The 17,799-nt window shown below is 34.2% G+C and overlaps 1 long non-coding RNA gene across 1 annotated transcript; it reads left to right on the top strand.

Moving 5' to 3' along the window:
* Positions 1-8,913: 8,913 nt before the first annotated feature.
* Positions 8,914-14,479, top strand: LOC143669707 (uncharacterized). Its single transcript, XR_013169000.1, has 3 exons — positions 8,914-8,989; positions 12,188-12,281; positions 14,266-14,479. It is a non-coding gene; the product is annotated as an uncharacterized LOC143669707 (long non-coding RNA).
* Positions 14,480-17,799: the final 3,320 nt, after the last annotated feature.

The raw sequence follows: 17,799 nt of genomic DNA, 5'->3' as shown, positions 1-17,799 counted from the left end.
TAAGGCAGTGTATGACACCTACCATGTGAATGGAGCAAATAAAGTATATACCTCAGACAAGTGATTCCGAGTCTTACTGAATTTATTTTCATTTAAGATACTTCCCGAGCATTATACCTGTATAGTGTAAGGGGAAAAAAAAAAAACTGATACAGGAAGTTTTCTATGGCAAGAATATTTAACAGACCCTTTAAAATAAATTATTTAAAAATTATTTCAGTTTCATGGCTGATGAGCCATAGGTATCAGGAAATTAAATTCCCCCCCATTTTTCTATATGTGATCCTATATGTTCCACCATAAATAGTTCTTTTCTCGTCTCTCATTTTGATTTCATTCTTTATTCTTTTCCATTCCTACTTCCACTCAAAGAGTCTCGGTTGTATCTGACAATGCTTTTAGGTCACCTCTGGGAAAATAAAAGTTTAAAAGTTGACACTTAGAGCTAGATCAAAGTCATTATCTTCTCTCAAAAAAACAGAGAGAGTGCAAGCAGTCAGGTGACCATGATCCCTGATGGCCACATTTTTTAGCCTGGTATCCCCTTAGTCTGAAAATTTTTATCTTTGGGCTACTACATGGTTATTTCAAGAGCAGGAGTTGGAACGCTGGCCTTACTTTTTCTGTGAGGAAGTAAGATAATCCCCTTGAGAATGCTGTGGGGATACTAACCACAAGGTTATAACTCCTGTATTTAAACACATGTTTCTTAAAAGATGCATTTTACAACTTTAAAGATGTTATTTTCACAGTTGAGACACCCTGGGTAAAGAGGGATTCATGGTATTTTTAGGAGATTATAAACTGAATTTTGTCAGAACATTTTTTTCTATGATCTATAACGTCTCCTTCGTAGAACGGAAGGAAAGAATCATCTTTCTTTTATCTTTCTTGTAGTTGGAATGGTACTCCAAGGTCTTGGGTAGGGAGAAGGGTTTAAAGATTCTCCAACCATTTGCTGATCAATAGTTAGGTATTTCTGTCATTTGGAATATGCTTGTAACTTAACTGATATCTTGGCTCAGTGCTCCATGGAAATTTCAGGAACAGGAGACATTGTGTCTCAGAACATCATTTCAAATAATAATCTGACTTCTTTAGGGAGCTCTGATAGGCATTCATATTAGGCCAAGAGGTTATTAGATATCCACATGGCTCCATCCGGCTCCATGCCATGAATATTATTCTGTCAACACAAACGTCATTAGAATTTTCTAAAATTGAATTACCCTTAGCAGCTTTACAGCTGTCTTACATTTGACACTTACCAAGAAACACATCTTGGCACCAAAGAGAATTCCTCCTGGGGCCGATTTAGACCTAAAAGTATGGGAAATGAAGTAGAATAACAGAATCACTCTTACCGTTTATTATACTTATGAAATCAATATCAAGTTTTTTCTCTTGAATGCTGGGATTGATGATTTTTTATGCCACCCACACCCTTCCCCCACTACCTCTGTAGCCCTGGTGACTATAAATAAGTTGCAGGAAAATTATTTCTCTGCTGTTTCACAATGCTTTCCTTATCTGAGTGCCACAGCTGTCACATATCCAAATGCTCTTATTTAGGATGTTTGTGGCTGGAAATATTACTGCTCATGTTTTTCAGTAGCCGAAGTGTACATTATCATATTATTTTGTGAATTTAATTTATTTCTCCTATTTGTGTCAATATATGTTTAGTTATCTCCCAAATATACTGATATACCAACATAGATGGCCTTTAGTCTCTTCGATATTGTTCCCATGTCTACTATTAATACTTACCCAAAAGGAAAGTAAATTTCAGATTATTAGGGATGAAGTTTAGCTTCACAATTTACTCAGTGTATTTCAGTATCCATAATGTGAACCCCATGAAAGAATGCTGATGATCCATTTCAATATTAGTAATAAATTCTTCAAGGTCATTGTTAGGACTCCCAAAATATTAAGCAGTAATCATTTCTATCTGATCTTCTCCATGTGATTCTGTTTATTTTCTTGAAAATTAAAAACTTTTAAAAATGTGCATAGACAATGAAGTATTGTAGCAAAGCACAATGTTGTCCCTTTGAAAACTTATGGGATTGAAGGCTTTGATGCTGTTAAATTCTGTTTATATGTATATTTGCTTTAAAAATCACTATAATTTATTTTCCCTTTAGGTAATATTATTTACTCCATCTGAGAGACTTTATTATCTGAAATCTGTATTCTGAGATTAAATAACAGAACACAGCAGTAAAATTATTACATAAGAGGGACTAAATTAATGTGGTACAATATGTCGTCAAAGGCCTGGAAGGCTATATATATAACTAGAAATATCAATAAATATTGTCCTTTAATATATGTAGTCTACTCTGTTCTCACTAAAAACAAATAAACAAACAAACAAAACCTTGACTCTTGGATATCCAACAAACTTTGATAACATTTTCAAGTAAATATAAATTATCTTGTGATATCATTTTCTCTTGTTTCTAAGTCTTAGATTGAATAAAAGTTAATTCTCATTTGTTGCAAGGATCCGGGCAGACTATTAGTGAACTTTATAAGAAAAGTGGCAGAATTCCATTTGGAGCATCACGAAGTGTTTGTTTCATAAAAATTTCCCCAAAACTATTTGTCTGAGAAACAAATTATCTATCACCTGAACACTAAGTACTAGGGAGACAAGTCAAAATCATTACATAAAGAGAAACTTGGTTCTGTGGTGAAAAACACCACTAATCTTGTAACTGGCAATAATTTATTATGGATTAGTTTCCACTACTCTCCAAAGATAACAAGGAAAATTCATGAAGTCAGGTGGAAAGAAACAGAAATCCAGCCATAATTTTAGGGATATGATCAAACTAGACAATCAGTTTGGATAATTTTAGCCAACCTCCTCACTTTTTCCATGGTAGTACTATTTTTTAGTTAATTTCTTTTTCTCCACTGAATACTCAGAATAATTGTTTCAACTCAAGGCTTTCCCTTCGCCAGCTCAACAGTGGATAGCTTCCAATATTTTATTCTACTTTCCTGTATCTTAGTGACATGTTGCTGTGGTTGGGATAAAATGACCTTTCTATTCACAGTAAATATGTTAAACAGCTTAAAAATCTAGTCAAGTAGCTTCCAAAAGATATCATTTCTGGTATTACTAGAGAAGGTCCTAATAAGGAAGATTAACTTGGATTAGTTCTTAAAAGTCAGAATGGAATTGATGGTACTGGCACCAGGATTGAGGTGTCAAGAAATGAAATTTTCCTTTATTTGGAGCTAGGGCTCTTGTTAAAAGTAATGAGCAACTATAGAAATGTAGAATAAAAGAATGGGAGAAGCAAATTCAATTTGATTTGTATTTGGAAGCTGCTGGAAGGTCAATACTAAACATTGGAAAGATAATTGAAAGAGATGATTTTTACAAGACAAATTATAAAGGAGTAGAGAGAATAAACAAAAAAATATGCAGGACTCCAGGCACAAAGTGCTAAGTGTTTGGACTAGGGTAATGGCTGTATAACTGGAGAGGAAGGGAAGATTTTGAGAGACATTTAAAATGCAAAATTCCAAAGAAGCTGGAGATGAAGACCTTTTTTATCGAAGGAGTTGGAAGCCTAGGAAGTGGTATCACTGACAGTCTCTAATTGCTATACATTATTTCATATTCCAATATCTTGATTTACGAAGCACACAATTGGAGTGCATTTGGATGCCAGGATCTTTGCATAGGAAGTGGGAGCAATTTATTTTTAAATTAATAATCCATTGTTCCTGCCTTGGGGGAGCTCAATGTAATGAGTGGAATTACAGTACCAACAAAATATAAATACATTGGAGTGACTTTAGAACACAGTATTCTCTGTTACTGGCAATATATATTCTAAGGTTGACAAAAGGCAGGAAAATCTAATAATTATCTCAGTTATTCTGTTTTAATAGTATTAACTGCTTTCATTGTTATCTTTGAAACGATTTCATTTATTGTAAATTTAAAAAATGGGTAATTATGTCAATGTCAAGAGCCAAGAGTTATAATGAAATAGAAAAGAGATACAAATAAATGTTAAAAATTTATATAAAACCCTATAATGTGAAACTGAAAGTAGCAAATGAAATTTTGATTTAAAAAAAGAAATATTCTAGCTCTCTCTATTGAAAAAGGCTTGAAGCAATAATAACCCCGTAGGAGGCTGCAACCCACAGCCCAAGATTTTGATTTCTAATGATCATTCCATATTGAAGGAACCAGGACCCTTAAGAAATGATTGCTTCTAGATGGGAAAATAAGGAGGCCGGGCTGGGGGAGAAGGCGAGCCTGATAGATCATAAGTGCTTTCTATACAGTGAGACACAAGGAATGTATTACAAAACTAATGGGATTATGTCAAAAAGACACTAGCTAGCCTGAAGAGTCTCTCTCTCGTTCAAAGTATGACAATTCAAGTATCAACAACAAAGCACACAACAACTATAGCTCAATGAAATCCATTGTATAAATCTATATCATGAGTCAATAGTAATACTAACATTAAGAAAATGTAAATCAAACAAACTCATTTGTTGCCATCAGAGACAAATAATACGGCAGTCCTTTACTTTAAAAAATTATAACTAAAAGGTGAGAATGAAATATTTATACTGCCTTTTCAATAGGAATGAAGTTTCAAGGTTAAAAAAATGACCTTGGTTTATGAAGAAAAGCCTTTATTTACAAATATTAATAAATGTGACAGGAATGGCAGAGATGGAAAATCAACGTTTTGCTCATGTTCATGTTACAATTAACCAAGGGAAGAATCATCAACGGATGCCAGTGCCTTTTGGTGAAATGTTGATGGGAAATAGAATATTCACATAATGCTGAATTACTAATTAATTGTAAAAGGTAAAATAGACATTTATGTTGAAAAGGTCTGGCTGCTACAAAACTAATATGGTAGTACCAGAGATAATGGTACAGCTAGACAGCCTGTGCCCCCTGAGGAAATGCAATAGAAATTTCAACTTTTCCAATTAAATATTTTTGCCAAAAAATGGTTACTGGTATCAAGCCATAATAACAGTTTTAACTTTCAGTTTACAGGAAATCCAGGGGTTATAGTAACAGATAAATAGCATTAAGAAACACACTCAGACAAATGCACATCTCTTTAAAAAGTGAAAGGCTTCCATCTTTTGTCAATGGTAAGTATTATCCATATGAACATCAGTGTGCAAATATCTGTTTGAGTCTCTGCTTTAGATTCTGTTGGGTGCATACCTAAATGTGGAATTGCCAGGTCTGTGGTAATTCTATACTTGGTTTTCTGAGACATTGCCAAACTGTCTTCCACAGTAGCTACACAATTTTGCATTCCCACCAGCAATGAATGAATAAGAATAAGCCCTTCGGCACTTGTTATTTTCTGTTTGTTTTTTTTTTTCTTAATAGTAGACATTCTAATGGGTACAAATTTGTTTCTCTTTGTAGTTTTGATTTGCCTATCCCTAATAGCTAATGATGTTGATCATCTTTTCATGTGCTTTTTGGACATCTGTATATTCTCTTTGAAGAAATGTATATTCAAATCTTTTGCCCATTTAAAAAAATTGGGTGGTTTACCTTTTCATTGTTGGGTTGGAGGATTTCTTTTATATTCTGAATATTAAACCATATCAGACATGTGGTTTCCAGATGTTTTCTCCCATTGGGTGGTGTTTTTAGTTTGTAAGAGCTTCCAGAATGCAATATACCAGAAATGGAATGGCTTCTAAAAGAGAGAATTTATTAAGTTGCAAGTTTACAGTTCTAAGGCCATGTAAATGTCCAAACTAAGGCATCCAGGAAAAGATACCTTGAGTCAAGAAAGGCCAAAGGGTCCAGAACACCTCTGTCAGTTGGAAAGGCACATAGCACATCTGCTAGCTTTCTCTCCCAGCTTCTTCAGTGGCTTCTCTGGGGCATTTTCTTTCATCTCCAAAGATCTCTGGTTGTGTGGGCTCTGCTGGTTGAGCTTTTCCCAAAATGGTTCCCTCTTAGAGGGCTCCAGTAAGCAACCTCACCTTGAATGGAAAGAGACACATCTCTATGGAAATCATCAAACAAAAGTTGCCACCCACAACTAGGTGGGTCACATCTTCATAGAAACAATCAAAAAGATCCCACACAGTAATACTAAATGAGGATTAAAGGACATGGATTTTCTGGGGTCCAGCACAGGTATGTTGTCCTTTTACTTTTGTGATAAAGTCCTTTAATGCAGAAAAGTTGTTAACTTCCATGAAGTCCCATTTATCTAGCATTTCCTTTGTTGTTTGAACTTTAGGTATAAAGTCTAAGAAACTATTGCCTAACATAAGTTCCTGAAGATGCTTCCCTATGTTTTCTTCTAGGAATTTTGTAGTCCTGGTTCTTATATTTAGGTCTTTATCCATTTTGAGTTAATAATAATGTATATGGTGTGAGATAGGGGTCCTCCTTCATTCCGTTTCATATGGATATCCAGTTCTTCTAGCACCAGTTGTTGAAAAGGTATCCTTAACAATTGACTGGACTTGGTAGCCTTGTCAAAAATCAGTCGGCCATAGATGTGAAGGTCTATTTCTGAATTTCCAATTCAATTCCAATAGTCTATATTTTATCTTTGTGCAGGTATCATGTTATTTGACCACTATAGCTTTGTAATAACTTTAAAAATGGGAAGTGTGAGTCCTCTAAATTTTTTCTTTTTCGAGATGGCATTGGATATTTGGGGGCCTTTAGCTCTCCATATAAATTTGATTATCGGCTTTTCCATTTCTGCAATAAAGACTTTTGGGATTGCATTGAATCTATAAATTGCTTTGGGTAAAATGACATTTTAACAATATTTAGTCTTCTGATCCATGAGCATGGAATGTCCTTCAACTTATTTAGGACTTCCTTGACTTCTTTTAGTAAAGTTTTGTGGTTTCCTGTGTATAACTCTTTTACATTTTTAGTTAAATTTATTCCTAGATATTTGATTCTTGTAGTTGGTATTGTAAATGGAAATTTTTTCTTGATTTCCTCCTAAGATTCCTCCATACTAGTGTAAATAAACACTATTGATTTTGGAATATTGATCTGGTCTTCTACCACTTTACTGAACTCTTTTATCAGCTCTAATAGCTTTGTTGTTGACTTTTCAGGACTTTCTGTATATAGGATTGTGTCATCTGCAAATAGTGAAAGTTTTACTTTTTCTTTCCAATTTGGATGTGTTATATTACTTTTTTATTGTCTAGCTGCTCTGACTAGAACTTCTGGCACAATGTGGAATAATAGCAGTGACAGTGGGCATCCTTTTCCCTTATTCTCAATCTTAGAGTGAAAGCTTTCAGTCTGTCACCATTAAGTATGTTGTTAGTAGTGGGTTTTTCGTATATGACCTTTATCATGTTGAGGAAGTTTCCTTCTATTCCTGTTTTTCTAAGTGTTTTTTTTTTTTTTTATCAAGAAAGAATACTGGATTTTGTCAAATGCCTTTTCTGCATCAACTGATATGCTCATGTGTTTTTTTCCTTTGTTCTGTTAATGTTATATTACATTTTTAAAAAAATTTATTGAACCACCCTTGCATACCTGGGATAAATCACACTTGATCATGGCATATAATTCTTCTGATGTGCTGCTGGATTCAATTTGCTAGTATTTTGTTGAAGTTTTTGCATATTCATAAGAGAAAAATTGGTCTGTACATTTCTTTTATTGTAGTATTTTTATCTTGCTTTGGTATTAGTATGATGCTGGCCTCATAGAATGAGTTAAGGAGTGTTTCATCTTTTCAACTTTTTGGAAGAGTTTGAGCAGGATTGATATTAATTATTCTTGGAATGTTTGTTGTAGAATTCACTGGTAAAGCTGTCTGGTGCTGGGCTTTTTGTTAGAGAATTTTTGATGACTGATTCATTCTGTTTACTTATAATTGGTCTGTCGAGATTTTCTGTTTCTTCTAGAGTCAGTGTATGCTGTTTGGGCATTGCTAGGAATTTTTCCATTTCATCCAAGTTACTTTGTTGGCATACATTTGTTCATAGTATCTTGTTATGATCCTTTTTATTTCTGTGGGGTCAATAGTAATGCCCCCCCATTTCTGATTTTATGTATTTGCATCTTCTCTCTCTCTCTCTTTTTTCCTGGGTGGGTTTAGCTAAGGTTTTATTGTTCTTTTCAAAGATCCAACTTTTTGTTTTGTTAATGCTCTGTATTGTTTTTAAATTCTCTATTTCATATATTTCTTCTCTAATCTTCATTTCTTTACTTCTTCTTGCTTTGGGTTTAGTTTATCGTCCTTTTTCAAGTTCCTCCAGGTGTGCAGTTATACCTTGATTTCATCTTTGCATTCCTTTTGGGGGGTGGATGGTACATGATCCAGGAATCAAATACGGGTTTCCAGCATGAAAGGCAAGCATTTTACCACTAAATTACTCATGCACCCACCTATTCTTTTTTCAATGTGAGCATTTAGGGCTATAAATTACACTCCGAGCACTGCCTTCATTGCATCCCATAAGTTTTTGATACATTGTGTTCCTTTTTTCCATCAGAAGATATTTACTAATTTTCCCTTTGATTTCTCCTTTGAATCATTCATTGATTGTTTAAAAATGTTATCACATTCTCTCTCTATATATATAGATTTTCTATGACTGTTATTAGTTCCCAGCTTCATTTCAATGTGATCAGAGAAGTTGCTTTGTACAATGTCAAACTTTTTAAATGTCTCGAAATTTGTTTTGTGTCCCAAAATGTAGCCTATCCTGGAAGATGAGCACTTGAGAAAAATGTGTATCCTGCTATTTTGAAGTACAATGTTCTGTTGGTGTCTGTTAAGTCTGTTTCAGTAACCATATTATTCAATTTCAACAGTTCTTTATTGACCTTCCATCTAGATATTCTGTCTATTGATGCATGTGGAATGTGGAACGTACAATGGAATGTAATTCAGTGATAAAAAGGACTGGCTTTCTGATGCATGTGACAACTTGGATGTACCTTAAAGACATCATGGTAAATGAAATAAGTCAGACACAAAAGGACAAATATGTATGATCTCACTGATATGAAATAATTAGAATAAGCAAATCCTTAGAGTTAGAATTTGTAATATAGGTCATCAGGGGCATGGTTTGGGTTCAGGAATGGAGATTTAATGCTTGACTTGGGCAGAGCTTCTATTTGGGTTGATTATAAAGTTTTGGTAAAGGGTGGTGTTTGTGATACCCCAACATTGTGAATGTAGTTAATAGCACTGAATTATATATGGGGATGTGGTTAAAAGAGGGGAAATTATAGGTTATATGTATGTTACTAGAATACAAACTAAAATAACAACAAAGGGCTATACAACACGAACAGTGAAATCTATTATAAATGGAGCATAGTTAATATATTTACAGTTAATAGTAAGGTATAGACATGTTCTTCATGAATTGTAACAAATATACCACTCTAATGCAAGGTATTAATAATAGGGTGGTATGTGGAAACTCTTTATTTTATGTATTTTATGCATGATGTTTCTGTAAACCTGCAACTTCTCTAATAAAAAAAAGAATAGCTTAGTTTTTTTCAAACTAAGGAAGTGGGGTCCTTACTTGATTTAAAGATTTAAGAAACATAAATAAATGTAATGAGGGCTTTTTGATTTAATCCTGATTTTGAATAACAAAAACTTTTTAGCAGTCATTTGGGGATGTTTGAATATGAGCTAGGAATTTAATGATATTAGGGAATCATGCACATTTCTTTAGGTGCAATAATGCTATAGTGGTCCTATGGGAGAACATTTCCTTTTATACTGAAGAATTTATGGAAAAAGCATTGTGAAATATGTACATCATTTTAAATGATTTAGTCAAGAATTTAGACATATATCATGAAATAAATATGAATATATAGAAAGAGCATAGATTTACATTAACAGAATAGGCAAAATATTAAAAATGTTTGGGTCTGACTGGTGAGTAAATAGGTGTTTTTATAGTATTCTTTTTACATTTTGGTGTGCTTTAGAATTGTTACAACAAAATAGTTTTCATTTTAAGAATGCAAGTACTCATAAAGCAGCAGATGGTGCTTAATTAGTGGATACTTGGGGTAACAGTAAATGGTATACTAGCTCCATTCCCTCATGGCCTTTGCATTAGAGATTTTAATAGTCTGTTTTTAATGAGGTTCAGAGAGACAGAAATTTAAACTGGGCAATTCCTTGATTCTAAGAGGATCTCCACTTGGAAATCCTGGAACGGACACCTGCAAAATGGGTAGTATGTAATTGTTTTGTTGTATCTTTAGGATTTTTGTGTGCATTCTGGAGCATTCTTTGACTCTAAAATTCTCTGTGTATGGTTTAAAAGTGTGGTGGCCCCAAATTGGATCCAGGACACTTGCCCTGAGCCTTCTTGGATGCAGAATGTTCTTGTGGAATTCCTCCAGGATGTCTTGGATCCTACCTCCCAAATCATAAGTTCCCAGGCCAGAGTAAAAACACTAACTGTCCTGGAATTTACTTCTGCTTCCAGGAGAACAGAGGAAAGTTTCTAAGTTCTCATAAGCCAAACCATACAATGCTCCCTTGTCACTATTTCCTGTCATGTCAGGTTATCTCTTAATAAATGCCTCCGTGGACTAACACTGGGGTAACCTGTAAATGCCATGTCACTCGGCAAAAAAAAGAAGGACAATAAACTTCTTATCCATATGCTTCCACCGTTAAGTCCAAGCACTATAAATCAATTGCACTTTCAACAGCCTCTTTTGAACCATTCCAGTCTTGTAACTGACTTTTTGCTTCCTACTTTTTTTAAATATGAATTTCAATAAGAATCAAGTATTTTATGGTGAAAAATGTTTTTCACTAGCCAGGAACTTATTTTCATCTCACTAAAGTTGGAATATGATAGTGAGACATCTCCATTCTCTAAGCATAAACTATCCAGTGTCTGGCTACTACCCTAATTATTAAGTCAAAGTGCTCTTCCAAAGTAGAATGCGTTAGTACTTAGAAAACTCATTTAGTCAGAAAATGCTCACTGGGGTCCCCAGGCTGAAAAGTGCAACCTGAGTCATTTAAGGAAATCATCAGTATGAGACACTCCATGTTCTCAGGGAGTTACAAATATTTATGAGAAAGAAGGTAATCAGCCTAAAATAGGCCTTTCTTGAATTTAGTCATAAAAAAATAATTTTTCTCATGTAGTTCTTGGCTTTTTTCCTTCAAAACTTAAATCCCACAAGTCAAAATAATGAATGTCATTTCTGACGATGGTATGCATACACTTGTTGGAATCTTTTCTGTTTTAAATACTGTGAATGAAATCTTACTAAGTATCATTTTTGGTCACTAAATAAAATATTAAGAAACCTTCAGAGTTTCTAGCATGTAGATGTTAGCATGAAAGAGTAAAATCTTATTCTCCTAGACCAAAGAACTTGAATTGAGGTTACAGATTCAGGAAATGGATTGCCTAGACCTTACATGTTGCATTTCAAATTACTTACCTGTCAATTTTTATTGGATTATATTTACTGGAGCACCTATACAGTCTCCATTTGATATTCAATGTAACAATTTCTTTACAAAAATGTTTATTTTTGCCACTCCCCTGTTAAAATGCTTTAACAGATTTGTATTGATATTGGGATAAAAGTAAAACTTAACATAGTCCATGCATTTGTTACTTTAGCTGCATCCCAAACCACTTTTGCTCTTTCTTCTCTCTTCGGCTACCCAAGCTGTCTTTATCCTTTGTCCTTAATGCATAATGCTCAGCCATAGAATCTTTGTACATCCCTCCCTAGCAACTTGGAAGGCATTGCCTCTTTGTCTCACCTTGTTAGTTTCTATTCATTCTTTAGTTTCTGCAGAGTTATCCCTTTCTCATGAACCTTTCCCTGCTTACTCTGACTAGATTGGTTTCCTCTAATATATGCTCTCATCGTGCCTGTTATGTCTTTGTACTACTCACCTTACTTGGAATTTTACATATGTATTGGGTGATTGATCATTTCTGCTTTCCCCACTAGATCATAAGCTGAATATGGATGAGCCCTTGATGATTTCTTCACTGTACTATCCCAGCATCAAATGCAGAGTATGGTACGCAGTAGGGATTAATAATTAATAGTGCTAATGGATGAATAAAAACATCATGCTAGGGTGCGCTCCACACTCACTCATGCCTGTTGTGTGCACTTTTCTTTTAGGCCTTCTTTCTTATTTCTATAAAGACCCACTTTGCTCTGGTGGTGGAAGTGGTTTATGGCAGTTTGGTTTGTACTCGGTGAAAAGTGACATCAGGTGAGTCTCATGGGCTAAGAAGAAGAGGTGCTCCTTCTCCAAGGAGGAAACTTCTGTCTCTGACTCTGCTTTTATCATGTTTTCTGTCAAATTCCCATTTTAACACATTCAGAACCCACTGTATCACATTCAGATTAAAGTTCAAATTCATATCTGACACAGTCTGCAATTTTCTTCAACATATGTATCGACTTATTTATTCAAGTTCTTAAGTTCAGTGGTTTTTAAGGGGAAGTTAGAAATCCTCCAAAAAGTTCTCAAATATCTTTTTGTTTATATTTCTGGTACCCAAAGTTTCTGAGAAATTACTTTTCTAAACACAACTGAAATATCTTTAATTGTTTTGTTGAAAAGGTATCAAATTCTCTTGGTTGTACTAGAATTCTGCTGTCTCAACTTTTAATTAACAACCATTTAGTGGAAATAATTTGTCATAGAGAAACTGTGTTTGTTGTTATTTGTTTTGATGCATATTTATCTGTATTTGTAGCATCTCTCAGAATTTTTTATAAAATAATTCTGACAGTGAATTGCCAGATACTTACTAATCTTGTTACAAGTGCAACACAATACAAATAAAAATGTTATCTAAGGGGTTATGTGAGACACATGCATTGGCAATACTATTTAGGAAAGCGTTCAATGGAACTCTCATACTGTGGAATATTTGAGACATAATATGCAGAGATGTCTGCTTTTTGAAGGAATAGCTCATTTAGAGAAAAATTTGTGTTGCAGTAGAAAGTAGATTCCACAAGGCACTTCAGGTACAGAAATTGATGAGCCCTCCTTTGATACTCTATCATTAGAAGGCTGTTGTACCATGCACCGTACAACTCCTAAATCCTAGCCTGGGATTGTTTCCCCGGGATATTGGAGGTGCTGTGCCTAGTAGAGATTGCAAAACAAGGTAACCCCCAGCTTCAGGCTGAGGACTTAATGCTGACTTTATAAGTCAATTTTCTTGCTTTGTAATGTTTTTGGAAGTAAAAGGTTTTTGTTTGTTTATTTGTTTTTGCCACTCATTATCTCTCAACAATGATAAAGTAGGAGATTTTAGATCCAGCATTAAATGCAATTAATGATAGGAACAACTACTCAATATTGGATACAGAATTCCTAAAGCAATCCTTTTCCCATACCAAGAAAACCTAGTAAGAAACACAATTATTCTTGATTTTAGATAAAATTAAGAGAGAGAGAGAGACACACACACACAGAAATAGAGGGAGAGAATTAGAGAAAATTTCCATTTGATCCCTGATTTTAATGACATCATTAAAATTTAATCTTAAAATCTACATGTTGTTTTTTTTTCATAAGATTAACGGGAAACTCCAGTGCCCATCAAATACATTTCTGGGAGAATTCAATGAAACTATATAAGTTGAATACTCTAGACTAATTGAGTAAAATAAAATGTATATAACAGAATACGTCCCAAGAGTCATAAAATGTATTCTGACAATTAAAAGCAAATATTAAGTGATTTGCCTGAATTTATATATCATATAAATCTTTTATTATGAAAGAATCCTTGATATCATGAGATGCTATAAATTGCAGTAGTATTTTATACTTTAAAATGTTAGCAGGATTTTGTTACAATCTTATGATTTAATCATTAAAAGTCAACTGAAACACAAATATTTCTATGATTTAACAGAACCTATTTTTTTGCTACTGTGCAGTTAAATTTAACTTTATTTCGTTCTTGTAATTTGATTGCTAGTGTACTTGTTTGTTCTCTCTTACTTTGCCATTAGATGTTGGGATCTTCCTTTAGGTCACATGATTATAAATTAGAGGAAATCCTCCCTAAAATCAAAAGGGTTCTGCTGGAAGAGTTCTAATTGTGTAATTCTGGTTCTGATATATTCATTACACAATTGTAGATTAACAGATTTAAAAGTTGTAATGCCTGTTTACATATTAGGTTCCACAAGTCAATTGGCCATTCAAGGTTTTTTGTTTTTTTTTTTAGCGCGCAAGCACCAGAAAACAAGCCCAGGTCTCCGGCACGGCTGCCTTCTGAGCCACCATAGCTCCATGCGAGCTTTTTGATTCAACAGATTCTGCTGGTTTTTGATGAATTGATAGAAAAAAATCTTTAAAAATGTCATATGGTAAAAGGTGCTTTTCGTTAGTCATATTTTCTCTCATATATTGATAATTGTTCCAATGAATTAAAAGTATCATTTGCCATGTATATGCTACCATATATTTATTTGTATGTCCCTGTTTTTCAAATGCCTATTATGTGTTGGGACCTATATTAGCTGTTTTGCATACAATAATTCTATTTAATCCACACAAGAACAAAGCATGTTAGGTATTAAAACAGAGATAAGGAAACAAAGTCTCAGAAAGGTGCTTCAACAACCTGAATCTCTGTAAACAATCAGAAGTATTTAGTAGTAGAACCAAAATTTAAACCTATGCAGTTGGACTTCAAAGCCTGCATCCTTCCAAATAAAGTAGTTAAAATTATGAAATTATACTAATAGCAGGCAAAGAAGAAAGATACTTAAATAATTATTCTCATTTAATTAAATGATATAAATCACACAAGGAACTCAGCATAATGCCTAACAAAATCATATAATCAAACAAAAAGTAGTCACGACTTTTATTTGAACAGTTATAAAGGCTGGGTTTTTCCGGGGTATTAACAAGTAAAGGTTAACTGCTAAAAAAACACCCCCAAATCTCAGTGGCTTAACAAAATAAAAGTTTGATTTTTGTACCCATCATAGGTCAAGAGGGATCAGAGGACCAATGGGGGAGGCTGCGTGCCATTATTTATTCAAAAACCTGGTTTCCTGTCATATTGTGGATAACTATGGAATGATCCACTGGAAGATTTCACCTTTGGAGAATAGACAAGGAAATAAAAATATCCCAGAGGATCTCACAGGATGTTGGCGGGTCAGGCCTGAGAGTAGCATGCATCACTTCTACACATCTTACTTTGGCCAAAATTCAGTCACACGGCTCCAGCCTAGCTGCAAGTGAGGCTAGAAAGCACAGTCTTATTGGCTTGTCTCTGCCCAAGCAACCGACATCAAAATCGTGAGTGGGTACTAGAGTTTTGGTTGTGAAATTAAAACCCCAGTGATTACAGATAATCTTGGATGTCAGAAGAAAACTCTTCTCTTTGAAAAGAAACTTAATCTTGGTTCTGAAATTATATAATGTGCTACCAAAACTATGAATTTATTTTAGCATTAAATATACGTCTTACTAGTTTGTCCTCCTTTGCAATACCAGGGTGAGCTGAGCCTGAGTGTTTTAGTTATTGCAGAGATTGTGCAGTAGATGTTAATAAACCCAGAGTGTTATATAATTGTGACTTCTTTTTAAAGGCACTATTAATTTTCTCCTTATTAATAAAGAATTATGAAATTAGACCTCATTTTTAGGAATAAAAAACTAATTTCTTGAAAACTAAATTGTGCCATTCTTGAAAGGGAAGAAAAGATTAATGATACTGTTCCATGCCCAAATATAGTACAAACAGCAGTTGAAAAATTGTCTTCCTACAACTTTGCCAAGGTACACGATTTCTGAGATAGATTACCACGCCCTATTTACTGTCCTTGGCTTAGCTTCCCCAAGAGACTGCCAATTCCTTCTGAAACAGCCAGAAACTTGTGGCAACTTTATTACAAATGCCCTGTTTTTTTCCCCATGGAAATATTTTAGCCCATATTTTTTTTTCCGTACTATAACTTTGGGAAAAATTTTGTTCCAACGTGGTAGATGTTAGACAAATTCTACTATTACACTTAGCTACTGGGCTCTCAGAAAATTATTTCTAGAAGGAAATTTGTTATTTTAATACTGTTGGCATATTTAATCCAAATTCAAAATTTCTTTCAGCCATGCATTTATCCATTCATTCAAAAGCATGTTTGTTTTCTCTTCTATGGGGCAGGTATCAAGCTACGTATTGGGACCATAACTTGAACAGATCTCTGCTCTCCTGATTCACATTCTTGGGATGAGACAAACAAGAAAATAGATAAAATAAATTCCAGACGGTGGGAGAACACAACCAGGGTTTCTGTGGTACCAAATAATAGAATCTTTAAACCAGAAAAGAATCCAGGGAGTCCACTTTAACTGAGATGGCTGGGGTGGGGAATCCTTTTTGGAGGTGAGATTCAAGCTGAGACTGAATAAGTGAAAAGGAGCCAGCCATGTGAAAGGAACACAGAAGAGAAAATACAATGATCCTGAGATGGGAAGGAGCTTGGTGTGTGACTGGTGCAGTGAGCCCAATAGCTGGAGATGTGAATGATGAGAAAGGGAACTGAGGCACAGACCAGGCAAGAGCCTCTCTCAGTTGTGGGAGACATTGAAGGATTCTAAGTATGGAAGTTTCCTGTGATATGATTTACATTTTTACAGTGATCACTTGGTGGCTTAGGAAGAATAGACTGAAAGAATAAAAGAGTATTTGGAATCTGGCTGTGAGAAACTTTAATATTTAAAGGTAAGTAGAGGAAGAGGCTGTGCATGGGAGTCGATGTTCGAATGGCAGCAACTGAAAAAATTTTGCATTAAAATTAACCAAACTTTTTCTTTAATAGGAACCGTTTAAGTGTGGGTGCTCGAAGAAACAAGGGAGATGCGATGATGTACCCAACCAGATTTTGGGGCCAGGTCCTTAACTGCAAAAGTTATATATAAAATATTATTTTAGTGTTCATAACAGATTTCCTATCTAGTGTATTTGATGATGTCCATGTGTATTAAGATTTCCATAAAACCATTACCATTTTTATTTATTTTGTCTAAACGTAAAGCAGACAGTATGTCACATTATACATATTGCTAAAATTCCTGCAACCTAATGTATATAGATTGTGAAATTTGAATGATTTTAATTTCATGAATATCTTGAGGTTGGTTTGTTTTGCCTTGTTCAACCTTGAATGTCATGTTTTTGCAATTTAATATATTTCTTGAAAGAAAATAAATGTTTAGTTTTCTAGCTGAGATGCAAAATTGTCAGAAAGTTGAACATACATAGAAATAAAGGTTGAACAGAGAGAGAAACAAAGGTAAAACATTTTCGAAAAAACCATATAATCTAAGCAGATGCATTCAAATGTTTTATTTTGAATCAAAACTCTAAGGAAAGAAAGATTAGCTTCTGGGAAAATTAATGAATATTTTGCACTTAGAATAAGTTGCTATGTGCTCCAGTTTTTAGAAAGTACATAACAAAATTTTTCATTCAGCGATACAATATAAATATCATGTTTCAATAAAAATGTATACAGATCTTTTGCTTTTGATCATTTTTTCTCCTATACCATTTTCATGACAACTTGATTGTCCACACCTGCCAAGCTGATGGGTGAGAAAGTCAACTTGCCCTTGAATGCCAAAGAATATTTTCAGACCCTTGAGCTCTCTCAGTAATCCAATCAATTTACATGCTTCTTGCACCCTTCTTAAAGTACCAATTAATTTATGTACCTCCCTCAAAACCTATTTATTAATGTCC

The sequence above is a fragment of the Tamandua tetradactyla genome, chromosome 26, assembly GCF_023851605.1.
Source record: "Tamandua tetradactyla isolate mTamTet1 chromosome 26, mTamTet1.pri, whole genome shotgun sequence".
In the NCBI taxonomy this organism is placed as follows: Eukaryota; Metazoa; Chordata; class Mammalia; order Pilosa; family Myrmecophagidae; genus Tamandua; species Tamandua tetradactyla.
The sequence above is the reverse complement of the archived record's forward strand: the minus strand, read 5'-3'. Positions and strand labels throughout refer to the sequence as shown.